At 48.2% G+C, this 17,273-nt stretch overlaps 1 long non-coding RNA gene across 4 annotated transcripts in view; it reads left to right on the top strand.

The window, feature by feature from the left end:
- Positions 1-17,273, top strand: part of LOC144792715 (uncharacterized) — a 493,208-nt gene that overhangs the window by 299,818 nt on the left and 176,117 nt on the right. The gene's annotated exons all lie outside the window — the stretch shown is intronic.

Here is a 17,273-nt window from a genome sequence, read left to right as displayed (position 1 = left end):
TCTATTGGACTATGTGTAAATGTGTGTGGGGTAAAGGACGTATGTGAGTGGTGAGTTTAAAGTGAGTGAGAGTTAAAAAATACCTGGCTCGTGGGGTAGAAAAATAAAAATCTTTATTGAGCCCCCGGCTGGTATTGTTAAAAAGGGTGCAGAGAGAGGTTTGTAAGTGTATAGTTAAGTACACCAACCTCGTTGTGCGTCTACATGGACATGTTTCGGAGTTCAAAGCCTCCTTCTTCAGGACGGGAATTTGCACATAGACCCACCTTACTCACATGTATTTATGTATCAAAGTGTATTATACAAAAAATAGAAAAAAGTGAACTAAAGGTGTAATGTACCTAGTCACTGAATTATTAAAGTAGTCTTTCTTAGCCAATTCGGCGAGTGGTGAAGACTCAATGGACAAGGGTAGAGTGCCTCATGAGCCTTTTACGTTTTTGGAGGGTTCCATCAGGCACAATTGGGCGATGGTTATCTGGACGAAATTCGACCTCCTCCCCTCAACGTGGCTCCGATGATCTGTAAGGGTAGCCTCTCATTGATAGTTTGGTTTGTAGCACCTTCGCTTCTTTAAAATAGTCACTACTTATATTTTTCAAGTATATTTTTCTAATATTTTGTTTGGCTCGAAGTACTTTCTCAATGTAAATAACCTGTTGTCGTCTAGGTCTTTTATAAACACTGACCTGCTGACGGCTTGCCTGACCCCTAACAGTAACACTATGCAGAGTCAGGCACTATCCGCTGACCCAATATGGCCGCCAAGACGCTGCACGTCTAATCACGTGATCGCGAGCTTGAGCTTTGTATGCCGGGTAAACGCTGTAATCTGATCGCGTTTCCCTGACAGTTGCTGGCAAACGAGTGGCAATTTATTCACACACAAGTAAGTTCTGCCCCGGTTATCTTTTATTTTATTTTGGATAATATTTTTCTAGTTTGAGCCGCTCTGACCAGTGCCTCATTATTCCTCGTGGTTCTGTCTCCGTACAGATACGATGGAGCCAACTGAATTGCTTTACGAATTGTCCCTGAACTTAGCGCTCAACTCAAATAAATTAAAAGTACGATTTTGTTGAGTTTGTTATTTTATTGTCATCTCTGAGGTAGCCGGACTTACACAATTCTGTGGCTACTGCTATGTACGTTTGTTATAGCTAATTCGGACATTTTTTTAGACTTACTGGGGTTCCGTTCTATTCCCAATAGGATTAGAGATACCTCCATTGGTTTTCTGTGAGTATTTTTCCTGATTTGTTTTTTCTCACGGTGGCACTACAGGTGTGGGTGCACGTCGTTTTGGAACATGGCCACCATGTGTATATATATAATTGTAAATAGGACATTTTAGTCTCTTGGCACATAATGTTGGCACTCTTTATTTATTTACTTATTCATATGTTCACCATTTGGTTTGGTGTGGGCAGGCAATCTAGACTTTGTTTTCAAGAGTATTTACAGACAGAGTTATGATTCTATATACATTGTTTTACTATAGGTCCATGGTGCAACATATGTCCTGATGATGGTCTCGCTATATTGTACTGTATGAGACCGAAACGTCGACGCAACGTCACTTCTTTGTAAATAGTATCAGCATTGACTGAATTGTAATTTTGTATATAGTTTTGCAAAATTATTGTATATATGGAAGATATGTGAACACTATCCATATTCATTACAAAAGTGTCATATGGTACTGTATATTCTGAGAAACTGTGTAAACAGTATACCGTTCTGTTGCCGAAAGTGGATTGATATATGATGTCTATACATATTCTTATGATTTGAGATTAATATGATCGAATAAAAGCAATTGATATACTGTTTGTATCTCTCTTGAACATTATATAATTCATGTTCACTATAGTGACAACTCTTTAACTGTGAAGTCCTCTTTTGAAGGTGTCCCTCTGTCGCAGGGCCCCCACAGCCTTGGCCGCCTCATTGTATTTCTTTATTTGCTGCAGGGACTTCTCTACCTCACTTCTAAATGTGGCATCTCCTGTGAAGGGCTTAATGATTATGAAACGTTGTAGGCCTTTGTATTGCTGCCTCCTATTCAGTCTCTACCCTCCCTGTGTCCATTCTCTTACTTTCCCTCTCTGGAGGAGAGCCAGTGGTGGAATGAACGTTGCTCCTCCTTGCTGTGGTAACAATGAGGAGTCAGCCACTGTGTTCCCTTGAATGTATTTAGGGTCTCTTATGGAGGGTTTGTACTTCTTCTCGACCGTTGGGTCGACTCATTTTGTTGAGGGAGGCTCTTTTTTGCCATGGTCAAGAATGCTTGGCAGCTTTAGAAGGTATTATCAGCTAGATTCATGAAGCCAAATTGCGATTGCAATAGCTGCGAATTAGCAATTGCGATCGCAATTTGAAGGAAAGGAATTCATGATACTATCAGCTAGATTCATGAAGCCAAATTGCGATCGCAATAGCTGCGAATTAGCAATTGCGATCGCAATTTGAAGGAAAGGAATTCATGATACTGAAAACTCAAAAAAAGCGAATTCGCAAAATAAAAAATGCGAGTTCGCAAATAAAATCGCAGAATCCTGGAAGAAGGCCATTAGTGATTCTGAAATAGCGAGAAACCATGGAATCTGCGAATTCATTTGCGAAATCGCAAAACATTCGCAATCGCCATTCATGTAAATTAGCAAATTGCGAAAAACCCGTAAATCGCTATTTGCGAGGCGCAAATTAAGAAGAACACAAACCAGGTGGTAACCAGTAAGTAAAAAAAGAAAAGTATTCAAAAAACGGTTAATAAACTACCAACAGGTGCAGGCCTGACCAAACACATTTAAGGACATGCAGCTGGAGCCTGAGGACTCTCACAATGCCAGGACTCTACATGGTGGTGAGGCGGCGAAGGCTACAGCGAGCAGCACGGAACAGACGTAGGATCCAGGAGCGGATATTCCGCCAGCGGGTCACCCTCCTGGGCGAAACCAGGGAGCAAATTTACGCAAAGTACTGCCTGACTGGGGCAATGATCATCAAGCTGATCCGGGACCTAGACCCCCTGATGCAACACCCAACAAGGAGGACCAATGCCGTGCCCACACATGTCCAGGTATTGTGCTGCCTGCACCTCCTGGCCTCCGGAAGCTTCCAGGGGATGGTCGCTGTTGCAGGGGGGATATCCCAGCCCACCATGTCCCGCTGCCTAAGGAGTTTCCTGGAGGCTATGCTGACTCGGCTACACCACTACATCTCATTCCCCACCAGCCAACAGGACCTGAATGAGACCAAGCTTCAATTTTACAACGTTGCATAATTTCCACATGTTATAGGATGCTTTGACTGTAGCCACATCCACATCTGCCCACCTGCAGAAACGGAGTACATGTACCGCAACCGCACAAACTACCACTCTCTCAATATCCAGATGGTGTGCAATGCAAAAACATTCATCACGGACATAGTGGCACAGTACCCGGGGAGCACAAATGACTCCTTCATATTCAGGCACAGCGGCATCCACACACGACTGGCCAGGGAAAACTTTGGGGAAGGACACCTACTAGGTAAGTACACATGCCCCAAAATAGTACACTGTGATCATGTAGCTGCGCAGAACAGGCACTCACCCTCTGCTCCTTTCATTCAGGTGACAGCGGCTACGGTCTCCGCGAGTACCTCCTCACCCCATACCTCAACCCTGCAACACCACAGCAACGGTGTTTTAATGCTGCACACATACGCACAAGAAATTGTATTGAGAGGACATTTGGCCTTTTGAAGAGCAGGTTCCGCATACTTCACAAGACTGGTGGGGCCATCAAATACGAGCCTGAGGTCTGCTGCCGCATCGTGGCCGTGTGTGCTATCCTCCACAACATAGCTACCAAGCGCAGGATACCAGTTGAGATCTCTGGCAGTGAGTCGGAAGGGGATTACCGACCACCTGCACATGTGCATCATGCACGCGGGGAGAATCCTGCAGAAGGACACAGGCGCCGTAACCAAATCTGCATGAACTGTTTCTAGTGCCGCCACTCCCCACACCCAAGACTTCACTCATGCATGACAATAGTAATAATGACATGAGTCAGATTCAGTTTAACAGAATTTCTTATTGGTATTTTGCACAATAAATTGGTAATACCCCAAACTGTAACATGATTGCCATATTGCGTCATATGTCCCATGTTCTTTAGGAGGGCATGCTTGTAGCAGCAGCATGGCCCTTCATGATACCAATCAAATGTTTAATGCCGCCTTCGGGCAAATGCTCCCAACCTTCTCTCCAGCTCCTCCTCCTGATTTTGCCGTGAGCCAGCAGAGGGCCTTGTGCTGCGGCGGGGTGCTACCACCAGTGGCACGGATTGGCTAATATGGCTAGAATTAGCCTCACTAGTGTCGTCGTCCCCCGGCTGGCCATGGCCAGTTGCCTGCATACCCTGAACTGCAGTTGACGCTTGCTCCAGAGCTCTCGCAACGTCCTGACAGCACTGGACCATTTGCATCTGCATGGCCAAGGAGTGTCGTGAGAGCTGGGAGGTCGCGTTACCAATGATATAATTGGATCGCGTGTATGCAGACAGGCGGGTCAGCAGCTGCCGGTGTCTGTGCCGGTTGAGGTTCTGATGGCTATGCATGGCCTGGGTGTTGGCCTCAACAGCAGCGGTCATCCTCTCCATACGGTATGTCAGCAGACCAACATTCCTGGCGGTCTTGTTTAGCTGGAGATGGATAGCAGCGAGATGACGGGCTTGTGTCTGGTGGACGTGGAGCATTCTGCGCTCAATGGAGAGCCCAGGTGCCCGCACGTTCACCCCCCTGCCAGCGCGTGATGTGGTATTGCGCGGCTCCCTCACCAGTCCGCTGGACTGGCTCCTCACATCCGCAGGGCGGCGGGTTTGTCTACGTGCTGCTGCTGGTGTTGTCAGCCCCACTGGTGTTTGACTCTCGCTGTGGTACTGCTGCGCCTGTTTGCGCAGAGGTGGCACTGTCCACAGGGGCAGGTGGTGTTATGACCGCTGGTGCGGCAGCTTGCCCTGATGGTCCTGGCTGTGGGGATGGATGTACATCTCCCTCAGTGTCCTCTGTGATATCTTCAATCTGCAGGGCATCGCTGTCCGTACTGGGAACTTCAGCGCCACCTGTGATGTAAAGTGGACGTTGATTAGTGACAGGTCACTTACACATTGGAGCTCCCTACATGCATGCGGGCTGCCATTCCCTGACTTGCTGCAGGATTGCCTCTCACTGTACAAGTCTGGCTGTATGGGGCTAGATGGTAATTGTGGTCAGACTACATGTCCCACAATGCAATAGGGCTTTTGTGGTGTGCTTTGGCAGCATGACTGGGGTTTGTAATGGGATGAACTGGGGTCATGGCCATTGTTAGGGGACAGGGTTGCAGTCGCATGTCACTTACCTTGTGTATCTTTGGTGGGTCGGGAGGAGTCCAGCTGGATTACCCCCACGCATGCCTGCGGGTTCAGGGTGTCCTCCACTCGGTCCTCAAGTGGGGTGGGACAGTGGGCTCCACTCCTCCTGTCGCCACACGCTCCCCCAGCCTCTTTGCTATCTTCTCCTTGGCCCGCCCTCTGAGGTCGAACCATCGTTTTTTAATTTCATCCACAGTGCGCTGGGTGACCCCCCACAGAATTCACTTTTGCGCGGATGCGCACCCAAATCCGCCTTTTATCAGCCTCAGATACCCTCCTCGAGTCCTTCACGAAGAGCTGGTTGTGGTCCTTGCACACTCCCTCTATCAGGTGTTCTAACTCCTGTTCAGAAAACTTGATTTTCCTTTTCTTCCCTGTGGAAGTTTCACCAGCAGCTTCCTGTGACATGTTGTACACTGGGGTGTCACCTGGATTTCACCTGTAGGTACTCTGGAGGGGAGCTCTTCCAATGCTGCTTCCACTTCTGGCTCACAATGCTGAATGAGGGTGGAACCTGCCTACTTCCTGGTTGTGATGTCATCACTGTGCTCAGAATGCGACTTCCCGTTTTTGCGACCTCGCAATTAGCGATTTCGCTAATTGCGATATCGCTATTTCAACAGGGGTATTGGTGGAATCTGCAAATTTTTTGCGATTTTCAGGAACTCGCAATCGGCGATTGCGGCCGATTGCGAATCGCTTTTATTTATCGCATTTTTTCATGAATGCCAATCTGCGATTTCTAAATTGCGATTCGCTTTTTCTCGCAATTTCGAAATCGCAGATTTTGACATTGATGAATCTAGCTGTTAGTACCTTTAAAAGATATTGCTAGGCTGTCCTGTTTTCAGTTTCTATTTTTGGTAAATTCTGGTGGGGTTTTTTCAGTGTTTTCAATATCTTAAAAAACAGTTGTTATCAGTGGTTACACATTTTCACGCCACTAAAAACAACAGAAAAAGTGTTTTTCCTGTTTTTTTTTTTAAAATCTCTTTATTGGCAGAATAAGTAAGAGCAAGCATAGTAGAGTGACATAATCATTATTGGCATATTCCTCCGTTCTTACATGACTTACATATCCTTGCAGTAGTCGTCTTTTTCATTTTTGCCCCAAACAGTACTATCCATCTCCAACAGAACACTCCCCTCCCTCTACCTCCCACCCTTAGCACTAACACTCGGTCACACTAATCATTAGCGGTACTCGGCGTATTCCAACGCTATCATTCCACAGTCGGTGTCCTGACATGACCTCACAGATGACTATACACAGTTCTAAACGTGTATGGTTACTGCACCTTACGCCCGGGACTCCCTACATCCTTCATAATGTGGGTGATCATAAACATCGGTGTACATATACATTTCTAGTACATCACACTACACCTATGTGGGAGTGGTCGGAACAGTTGGAACAACAGACTCATTACCATCCTCCATCTCAAAGGACCCCATCAGAGTGTTCCAATCCAATGATATCAGTGTCGTTCGTAGCCCCCTACGCTCTTCGCGTTGCAATGTTGCGCCCTCGGCCTTCCCCCAGCGCAGCACCTCCGCCCTCCATGTCTCTGGGGGTCTAGGCGACTTCCATTTCATTGTTATGGTGCGTTTAGCAAGTAGTAGAGCTAGGTCTGTGAAGCGAGTGTGTACGCTCTTCTTACGTTCCGCAGGGCCCAGCCCCAGTATGGTGTACTCCAAGGCAGCATACGGTTTGGAAGGAGCTATGCGGCCTAGGGTATCATGAACCGTCCTCCAATAGTATCCCAATTTCGGGCAGTCCCATAGCATATGTATGAATCGCGCATCGTCCGCGCCACATCGGGGGCACATGTCAGTCATGTGGGGGAACATTGCGTGCAATCGATGGGGTGTCAGTTATGCCCTATGCAGTATCATAAGCTGTATGAATTTAAATTTCGGATTTCTGGACAGTTTCTTTGGGAACTTAAGAATACGCTCCCACTCCTTATCCCTGACTGGTCTCCCCAGGTCATTTTCCCATTTGTCCCGTAACGGCTGTAGTGAGAGTGCCCTTACCTCTCGTATACCAGCCATTATCCATTTCATTAGATGGCTGCCCTCTCCCATAAGGTACTGCATTGTTAGTAATGGATTCGTGGGTGGTTCTTCCCCGTTCGGTGCCCATGTCTGTGTCACATACCGGCGTACTCCAGCATATAGCAGAAACAGCCCACCTGGGGTGTGATGCACAGTCCGAAAGTCCTCAAATGATAGGACCCGGCCATCCGCGAACAGATCTCCGATCTGGGACACCCCCGTATCGTGTCATGCAGATAGCACTTGGTTCGAGAGCGGGTTCGGCCCAACAGGGAGTCCCAGAAGCGGTACCGTGGAGGCGTAAGAGGACGTGGTAGACGTGTACTTCACCGCCTTCCTCCAATAGCTAACTGCCAGTCTGAGCAAGGGGGGTGTTGTTCTCGGAACCTCCGCCCTTGGTAGCAATAGGGTGTGAATCCTCCCTCGACTCCAGTCTGCCTCTGACATGTCTATTTCGTGCAAATTGCGTCCTGCTAGCCAGTAGGCCAGCCATTGCAACTGACAGGCGTAGTTATACGCTTGTAGGTCCGGGACCTCCATGCCGCCCGCCGCAGTGGGAAGCTGTAGCTTCGCCAGACTGATGCGTCGCCTCCCCGTCCCCCACACCAGTTCCGTTAGTAAGGTATTCAATGTCTTAAACGTGGAGGCAGGGACCATGAGCGGCAGGCTTGTAAAGTAATATAGAAGGAGGGGCAGTACCACCATCTTAGAGATGGCAACCCTGCCCGACACCGATAGCGGCAGGGTGGTCCAAAACCGTATCTGTGATTTCAGCGCTGACAATGCCCTACCCAGGTTTCCATCCAGCATATCCCTCTCATCTCTGTAAACCTGTATTCCCAGATAGCGAAATGTTGTCTCTGCCATCTGGAAAGTGTGCGGTGCAAAGGGCAGCTGGGTGAGCGCCTCCGCATCGAAGAAGCAGAACCCGTAGGACTTGCGTGCGCTGATGGTAAGCCCCGATACTGCTCGGAAGTTTTCGAAGATTTCAGGGACAGGGTGTAAATCCCCTTGCAGATTACGGAAATATAGGATTATATCATCAGCGTAGGCCGACACCACATGGGTCGTCCCATTTCTACACACGCCCTTGTGAGTCGCCAATCGGCAGAGTTTACAAAGCAATGGCTCCAGCGCCAATATAAACAATAGTGGGGACAACGGGCATCCCTGCCTTGTCCCTTTCGCTATGTCCAGTTGCGTTGATATGCATCTGTTTGTGCGAACTCTGGCCGTTGGGCAAGTGTACAACAACCGAACCCAGGCAATGTACTCGGGCGGTATCCCGAATTTTGCGAACGCCGCAAACATGTAGTCCCATTTGAGGGAGTCAAATGCTTTCTTCAGATCCAGGGAAACACATCCCTCCGTCCTCACTGGGGCTGGGTCACGGAGCATAAGTTGGCTGAGCCTCCTCAGGTTCATAGCCGTGCTCCTGCCAGGCACAAAGCCGCATTGGTCGGAGTGTATCAGTCGTGGGATATATTGTGCTAGCCTCGTCGTGAGTATTTTACTAAGTATCTTATAATCCGTGTTTAATAACGACAGGGGTCTGTAGTTAGCCAGGTCCAGGCCGTCCCTACCGGGTTTCAATAGTGATACTATCAGGGCTTGGAGCGACGACTGTGGTAGTCCCCCTAACCTTAATGCCTCCTGGTACACTACTTGTAGGCACGGGGCTAATAGATCAACAAAAGCCCCGTAGAATTCATCCGGGAGGCCATCCGTTCCCGGGGTTTTGTTCCTCGGGAGTGCGCGTATGGCCTGGCGCACCTCAGCAATCGTGATTGGGCGTGACAGTTCCTTACTCTGCCGATCGTCAAGCCGTGGCAAGTCAATTCCCTCCATGAATGCCCCAAACGCCACACTAGACAGTGGGTCATGTGGGCCATACAGAGTCTCATAGTAGTTCCTAAACGCGGCGTTAATGTCCATTTGGGTTGTGGCCGTCGGTGACCTCGATGACAGGCAGAGACACAGGGTCATCATGCACCATTCGGGCTAATAAGGGTCCGGACCTTTCCGCCTGCGCGTGTTGTCTGCATGTGTACTCTCTGTAATCCAGCCCTCTCAGGTCTTCTAGTAACTCGGCGTGCTGTATATTCGCCTCTTGTAATGGTGTGAAAGGGACATTCGTGCCCGCAGCTTCAGTTTCTAGCATAGCCAAGCGCCCCTCCACCTCCTGAAGCCTCTCCATGACGGTGTGTCGCATGCCCACTCGTGTGCTCATCGCCTCCCCCCTGATGGACACCTTGAAGGCATCCCATTCCAGTAGTCGGGAGCTAGTGGAGCCAGTGTTTATTTCAAAGTAACTTGTAATTGCATCAGTAATTGATGCCCGGAAGACCGAGTCCTCCAGCAAGTCTGGTGAGAGGCGCCATGTTGGTATAGGCGTTGGGACCCTGCCCCACTGTACTGTGACCTCCACCGGGCTGTGGTCAGAGAAGGTCTTGCCCATGTGTTCCGCTGCAGTCACCGCCCCCAGCAAAGTGTTAGCACAGAAGACGCGGTCTATTCTAGTATGTAGCTTATGTGGTGGTGAGTAGAAGGTGTACTCCCTATTCAGCAAATGTTTACAACGCCATGCATCAGCCAGTCGCCATCCCCTCGCCCACTGCGCAAGCGTGTCAGCCTGTTTCCTACTCTCGGTGGCATGTAGGGACGGGTGCGACCTGTCCATGGAAACATCTAGCACAGCATTAAAGTCCCCGCTTATAATTCATTGGTACTCAGCCCAATCCGCCAATGCCCCATTAATGGTGGTCAAAAAGTCCGATTGTCCTGAATTCGGCGCATATACGCTGCCAATCACCACAGGTATGCCGTCCAGCATCCCACGGATGAATACATATCTGCCCTCAGCATCCAGTCTCGTGTCCACCAGCTTAAAGGGAACTGAGTTCCTGAGCCTCACAGCCGCCCCTCTCGAAAATACAGAATAAGAAGTAGCGAATAGCTGCCCCTTCCATTTTTTAAGCAATTTCACATTTTCGGCATTGTTCAGATGAGTCTCTTGTAGGCACGCTATCATAACCTTTCTCCGGTTGAGTTGCGTTAGTAGTCTATGCCTCTTGTGGACAGACCCCATACCCCGGACGTTCCAGGTGCATATGTTATAGGTGTTTATAGTCCCCATTGCGGTCCGCGTCAGGCATAGGTATTAGGCTCTGTACCATTAAGTTTGAGTTCGTGGTAAGTAGTGACCCAGGTGCCAAAGTAACGTGTAACCCCTCAACTTCAAGGTCCCCAATCAAAAACCTTCAGGGACCAAACAGGATTGCCCAACCTGGGCAGAAGTCAAAACGGAACCTTTCTACACAGTGGGGAGTGGGGACCACTTACACTTGCCCAGAGCCTTGTAGATAGTACCTCAGCTTGCCCTTAGCTAGTGTATCCCTCACCCCCGGTCGATCCCCGTGCATATGACATACTTTACCAACTGGAGTCCCCTAACGGCATAGTCAGAATTCATTCGCCTCTTGAGCCGTGACCTTGTGAAAAAGCTGTAGGATATCCGCCGATCCCGATACCTCCGTGTGCGTGCCTGAGCGACTTCCCACAACTGAGTTGCCCGTCGCATCATGTGCCGCCAGTGCAGCCTCCGTCAGCTGGCCTATCTCCGCCGTTGTCCCGGGTCGGGCCGGTGTCATTCCTCCACTTGCTGTCGACCCCTGCGCATGTTTCTTATGTGCGTCGGTGCGGTGACGTCCATCCTGGCGCGATGGTCCGCTATTCTGGCCCTCCTCGAACCGGTCTTATGTGTTAGGCGGTGAGAGCGTTATTTCCATCCATTCCGCGGCGTCGTCCGGTGTATCAAAGAAGTACGACTTGTTTTCATGCAGGATTTTCAGTCGGGCTGGGAACAGCAAGGCATATTTCAAGTTCCTGTCCCGTAGTTTGCGCTTCACCCCCAGGAATGTCGACCTGGCTCTTTGCACCGCCGGGGTGAAGTCTGGGTATATTGAAATAGTTTTGTCTTCATATCTCAGTGGCGCCTTTTCCCTCGCCACTCTCAACACAGAGTCTCTGTCTTTATAGTGTAAGAGGCGCGCTATGAGCGGGCGTGGCGGCGCTCCCGGTTTAGGTGGTTTCGCCGGCATCCTGTGGGCCCTCTCCACGCTGTATAGCGGGGTGAGATCCTGTGGGCCCACAATCTTCTTCAGCCAGTCTTCTACGAATTGCATGGGGTTCCTCCCTTCACTGTGCTCCGGAATTCCCAAAATTCGCACGTTATTACGGCGGGCCCGCCCTTCTGCATCGTCCACCTTGTCCCAGAGCAGTTTGATCTGTTTTTCCACATTTTCTATTTTTGCTGAGTGCTCCGTCTGTTGCGGGATCAGGTCATCAAGGGCAATGAGACCTTTTCCGCCAATTTGTTGTGGTCCGCCCATCGCCATGGTATCCATACGTAGTTCCAGCGCCTCCCTGGATGCCTTTATTTCGGCCAGGATAAGGTCCAGTTTGGCGTCTTGCGTGCATTTACCCGTCGGAGGTACCATCTCTATGTTGGAGGAGGCTAGTGGGTCCTCCGACCCGGTGGACTGGGTGTCCGCGTCAGCGCCATGTTCCTGCGTCTTGGCTCTGTTCCTCCCCATGGCTCTGGTCAGCAGGGTGGCGGCGGCCAAGTCACTCCCGCACACCGGGTGCCCGTGTATTGATGGTGGACCGTTGGCGGATGCACGCTGTGGGTCTAGAACCCCTCTTCGGTGAACTACGGAGGCAGGGATGTAGATGTATCATCAGGCGTGGGGGGCCATATTCGGCTTCAGGGTCAGGTTTCTGCTGCCTCCCGGTCAGCCAGTGGTAGGCCCGCTGATCCCCTCTGCAGTGCCCTGCGCCACACCCCAGTCCGGTCAGTCTTCGAGCGCCGTGCTCAGCAGCCCCGGGTCTCACCCAGCGCACCAGCAGGAGATCGATTCCCTCCCTTTCTCTATGCGCCAAGATGTGCGATCCAGTCCCAGCAGGCTCGGTGCTCCGTGGCGTGAAATGGGCTCCGGCCACTCGCCTTTGTCAGGCGCCGAGTAAGGGTGCGGCACCCCTATGTTGTTGGGAGGTATCGAACTTCGTCTCCTCTCGGCACTTGTGTCAGCCGTTCACGGGTATGCGCCAGCCCAGGCGTATGATGGCGGCCGGCACAGCGAGTCCAAAATGGCGCCCTTCAGTCTCAGCCCTTCCGCCGTGAGTCGTCCCCCCGTGTGGTTGAGGACAGGGCTTATTCACAGGTCTCGCGGGTGGATGACAGAGGTAAACAGGGCATTTGGCCGAGAGCGGGCTCGTCTCTGCCGCGCCGGTCCCTGTCCACCGAGGTACCGGCCTACCTCGGTGCTTCAGCCGCCGCCTCTCTCCGCTTCCAGGATCCCTCCGTCTGCAGCCCGGGGAACACCTCCTCGTAGCTTCTCTTGTGCCCCACGCGTGTGGGCAGCGGCGGGCTCGGCGTGTACACACTCCGGTCTCCCCACCGTTCCAGGGTGCTGTCTCATGCAGTTGGGTCTCAGCGCTCAATATCGCTCACCGGATTCAGCCCGCGCAGCAACTTCAATCCGCGGCTTATTACGGGGATCCAGGCCTCTCCGGCGCCAATCTCCGCACACTCTCCCCGATGGACGCCGAGGACTCCAGTTGGCAGACGAGCGTCCCCCTCACTACCAGCGTGTCCAGGGATCAGATGGGCGACTGGGGAACCCGGGGTTGCAGGATAATAAGCTTATTTCTGTGGGCAATGGACGGAGCTACTTCAATTCACGTCCGCCATGCTCGGCTCGTGGTCACGCCCCCGTGTTTTTCCTGTTTATGGAACATTTTGCTTTTATCATTGCTTGCTTTTTGCACTGAAATAACATGGTATATAGACAGTGTACGTATAGTGTATATGAGGTCCAAAGAGATTTTTGCAAATTAATCTTATTGTAGTACACCATACAATACTTCTTCAGTGAGTCTTTGGTCATGTGCGCTCGCACTTTCCTTCCCATGTAAACTTCTGTGAAAAGGCCCTCTCAGCATTCATAGCCCCTTGGGCTGAGAACCGTCAGCTAAGGGTCACAGTTGGGATGACTCTTTCCTTGATGTCACATAAAGCACAAAATGATAAATATTAGTGTTTTAGTTCCTGGGCATAAGAAAACAGTGCACCAGAATGGACTAAAAAGTCAATAGCATCCCTCATTAACTCTGAAGATTGTAAAGATGCTTTCAGCATACCATCTAACAAGTAGCAAGGATCTCTTACAGGGAATCACTTCAGATCGGGTATCAATTTTGACAGGTCATCCCAGACATTTTTTATATACGTAGCTGAATCACTACAAATACAAACAATATCACTCCAATCTTTGTTGAACTTGGAAAGGACCTTTTTTTGCAGAGCATAATAAGTGACACTGTGTTCCATGTTTTCCAAAAGTCTGGTGTCACGTTTTCACCACTATCCCAGATGCTTGGTGATATATATATACTTGTCACTATACCTTGCATTTAATGTTTAAAGCCCGAGGGGTTGGCAATTCACCTAGTATCAATACTGACCCACTAGAAACTATGGTCTGATGTATTAAGGGTTTTTACCCATTCTCTGTGGGTAAATGTGACGACACATATTAGGAAAGATTTTTATGAAACTAGCCATTTTACCCATCAGTGAAAGAATGAAATGCAGCCAAAATATCAAATGTGAGTTTGATATGTCCTGATTCTCTACAGTTTATAAAATAATTAAACTAAACCTAAAACGTGAAACTAAACCCTGCATCTTTAGTCCAAAGGCCATAAAACTGAAAAAAGTAAAAGGAAGAAGAAACAATATTTTAGTGGCATCCCTAAAGAACAAAACTCAAGCAGAATAATGTTAGCCAGTCTTTCTTACTGCTAGCTTGTATAACAAAGTTACATTTTATTGACCCTTTCAGTAAGAACAAAATGACTCTTTCACTTTCTTTTTCCCTTCTTTAAATGGCATTTAGTTTGTGGTTGTGCAGGTGTTTTTTCAGTGTTTATATGTTTTCACCAGTGAGGGCTATTTTTCTTTGTGGGGTTTTATCAGTTATTATAGGTTTAAACCTAAAACCCCACAGCCTAGATATTGCTAATGTTTCTAGAAGGAAACACGAGTCTCCTTTCTCCTCCGCTATGTGGACACAACAAAAGTATCAACTCCTCACTTAATGAGGCTGTTGTCAAATGCTATGTCTTCTGCTGCTGAAGCCTTCGAGGGATAGCTACAGACCTCTTTTTCAGGGCTTTCAGTGTCAAGATCATTCCACTCTTCCTCGCAAGTTCCTGTCGCTACGTCCTCCTGGAGAGGTTCGAGGGTTGCTTGAGCTTCGATGATATCTTCATTCTTAGCCTCTGTTGTAGTGGAGGATGAAGCGTGAATCCTGAACACTTTAGCGCCTTGAACCCCTTTCGTTAAAGGAGTGCTGCCATTTCTGCATCCGGGCGTCTTTTTATCTTTTCCACCTTGAGGGCCCTTTTGGCGTCCGAGACCCGGGGAGATCCTCTTTGGGTGTGGTGGATTCTGCCTCCAGAGATATGGGCTTGTCCTTTGCAGCCTCTCGTCCGGCACCTGTCATTGTCCATTTCAATAGTTTCCCTTCGTCAGTATCCCTGGAATGGGGTGTTTTGGCCACAGCTGACCCTTGGTCATTGTTTTCTTCGACCCCTGGGCTGCCTCTTGCGCCTTCTTTTCGAGGCCTTTGGTATCAGACTCGTGAGGGGTGTCTATTACCTTGTTGTTTTTCTTCTCAATGTCCTTTGGCATCCTTTTAGCGATACGTCTCCTATCGGCGTCCCCTTCGAGGAGCTCAATGTCAGACCCTCCATGTGTTGATTCTGCGGGCACCCCGTTCATCTTCGTCGCTTCAGAGGCCCAAGTCCCTCAGTGATACTGGTTGTTTCTGACCGACAGACCTGGCTTCGTAATGGTCCTCCCTCTGTTTTTGACGTGCCTTGAGAGTTTGACACGAATATCCACAGGCCTCGCTCGCAGTCCTTATCCTTGTGATCCCTCGGCAGGCAGAGGTTACAGGTGTCATAGGTATCACATTGCGCAAATTTGTGGTGGCAATTAGGGTAAAATTTAAAAGGGGTATTTTCCATGGCTCCTATCTTGCCTCATTTCGGTCCATCTGCTTAGTTGTTGCTATGTCAGGATCCCCCGACAGGGAAAGGTGTCCGGAGGTCTCGCTCCCTCATCAGTGTCTTCTTAATCGATGAAGGATTGGTTTGCTCTAGAATTCCAAGATTGTTTTGGGAATTTCATCCAAAACTTTAGAGTCTCTTGCTTCCCTTCCCAACAGCAGAAAAAAGAATCTCAAGAGGGCTATCACACACCGGAACTTCCAGGGCGCCATCTGACGTCACGCAGCGGACGGACCTAGCTCCAAATGGTGGTCGATGCCCCACGAAAAATAGACAATTCCAGACTCAACCACTAGATGGCAGAATAATGCACAGCACAGATTCATGCTTCAAAACTTCGTATTTCCTTCACTGATTTGGGAGATATCCAAGATAAAATGGTTTCTACCTTCTTCATATCTTTACATATAATGAATTCAAGTAACTCTTAATAATTCTACTTAAACTAATACTCATCAGCTTAGTAAACAACGATGCTTGGTCGATAAAGACAATTCAAACGTGATGGGATTGTTTGGTCAAAGAAACTGAATTCATTTAGCATCCAAATTAATGATGGCATGCTGATCTAAAACTGCAAGTAATGCTTCATTAATTATTCATTTTTTGAACTTTTAAGACAGCAGGGGGCATTGCTCAAACTGAAATACGTCACTTGATATTCAAACGACCTAAATTTGGTCTTGAATGCAGTCTTCCAAGAGTGATATGCTCCTCTCAAATCTAGTTCAGTGAACACGGTTAGTCATCTTGCTTGGAATCAATGTAATAGGATATCCATTCTTAATTATAATGGCTATTATAGCTCAATATTCTATACTTGTACTTAAATTACCATTTTTCTTTGGAATTAAAACTCAGGTCAAGTGATTGGAGAACTAAAATATTTTATGAAACCATTTGCTAAATGTCCATCCATATATTCTCTGTAAACTCACTTTTCTTTACAGATAAGGTGTAAATTCTGTGCAAGGGTAGCTTTGCTCCAGGCAGCAAAACTTTTCAACATGCATATTGTTGATGTGATGGTGGGGTTTCAGGTCCCATTTTGATAAAAATTTTAATATCATTGTGATATTGCAAGGCAATTAATATAATTAATTTCAATATTATCAATTTCAGCAAGCACATTTATTGTCAAAATCTTCATTGAATTAAATTATTCTACTGTCACAGGAGAAACATCTCCCCAGTATTCCAATTGATTCTATGATTGTATCTTTTCAATTATGGAAGCCGTGGTACGATCTCGTACTGTGGAGCATCAATTCAATAAAACACTTGTTTCAGAATGCTGTCGATTATTTAACAAATGAAAGAACACAATGCAGCAGAAGTAGCTATGACTCCATCAATAGCTCTCACTGTATATTCTTTTTCCTTTTTTGAAATTGGCCACTTTAATCTATTGGGCTTTTCTTCAGACTGTAAATATACCCTAAGCTCCATAGTTTATAAATGAATTAACTTGAATTGTATTTTACTGAAGCAATCACTGTAGATTCTTCCAACCTTGAGATTCCAGTATGTTTGAGTGATCTGCTTATAAACCACTGTTATATTAGGACCATCTCACAAAAACATTGTGTCAGATTTCATAAGTCTTCTTTCTCTTTCACCTCTAACCATTGGTGGTTTTAACAGCACCAATTTATGTTGATTCTGGCAAAGGTT

The sequence above is a fragment of the Lissotriton helveticus genome, chromosome 11 (assembly GCF_964261635.1).
Source record: "Lissotriton helveticus chromosome 11, aLisHel1.1, whole genome shotgun sequence".
Lineage (NCBI taxonomy): Eukaryota > Metazoa > Chordata > Amphibia > Caudata > Salamandridae > Lissotriton > Lissotriton helveticus.
This window is presented reverse-complemented; position numbering and strand designations above follow the sequence as displayed.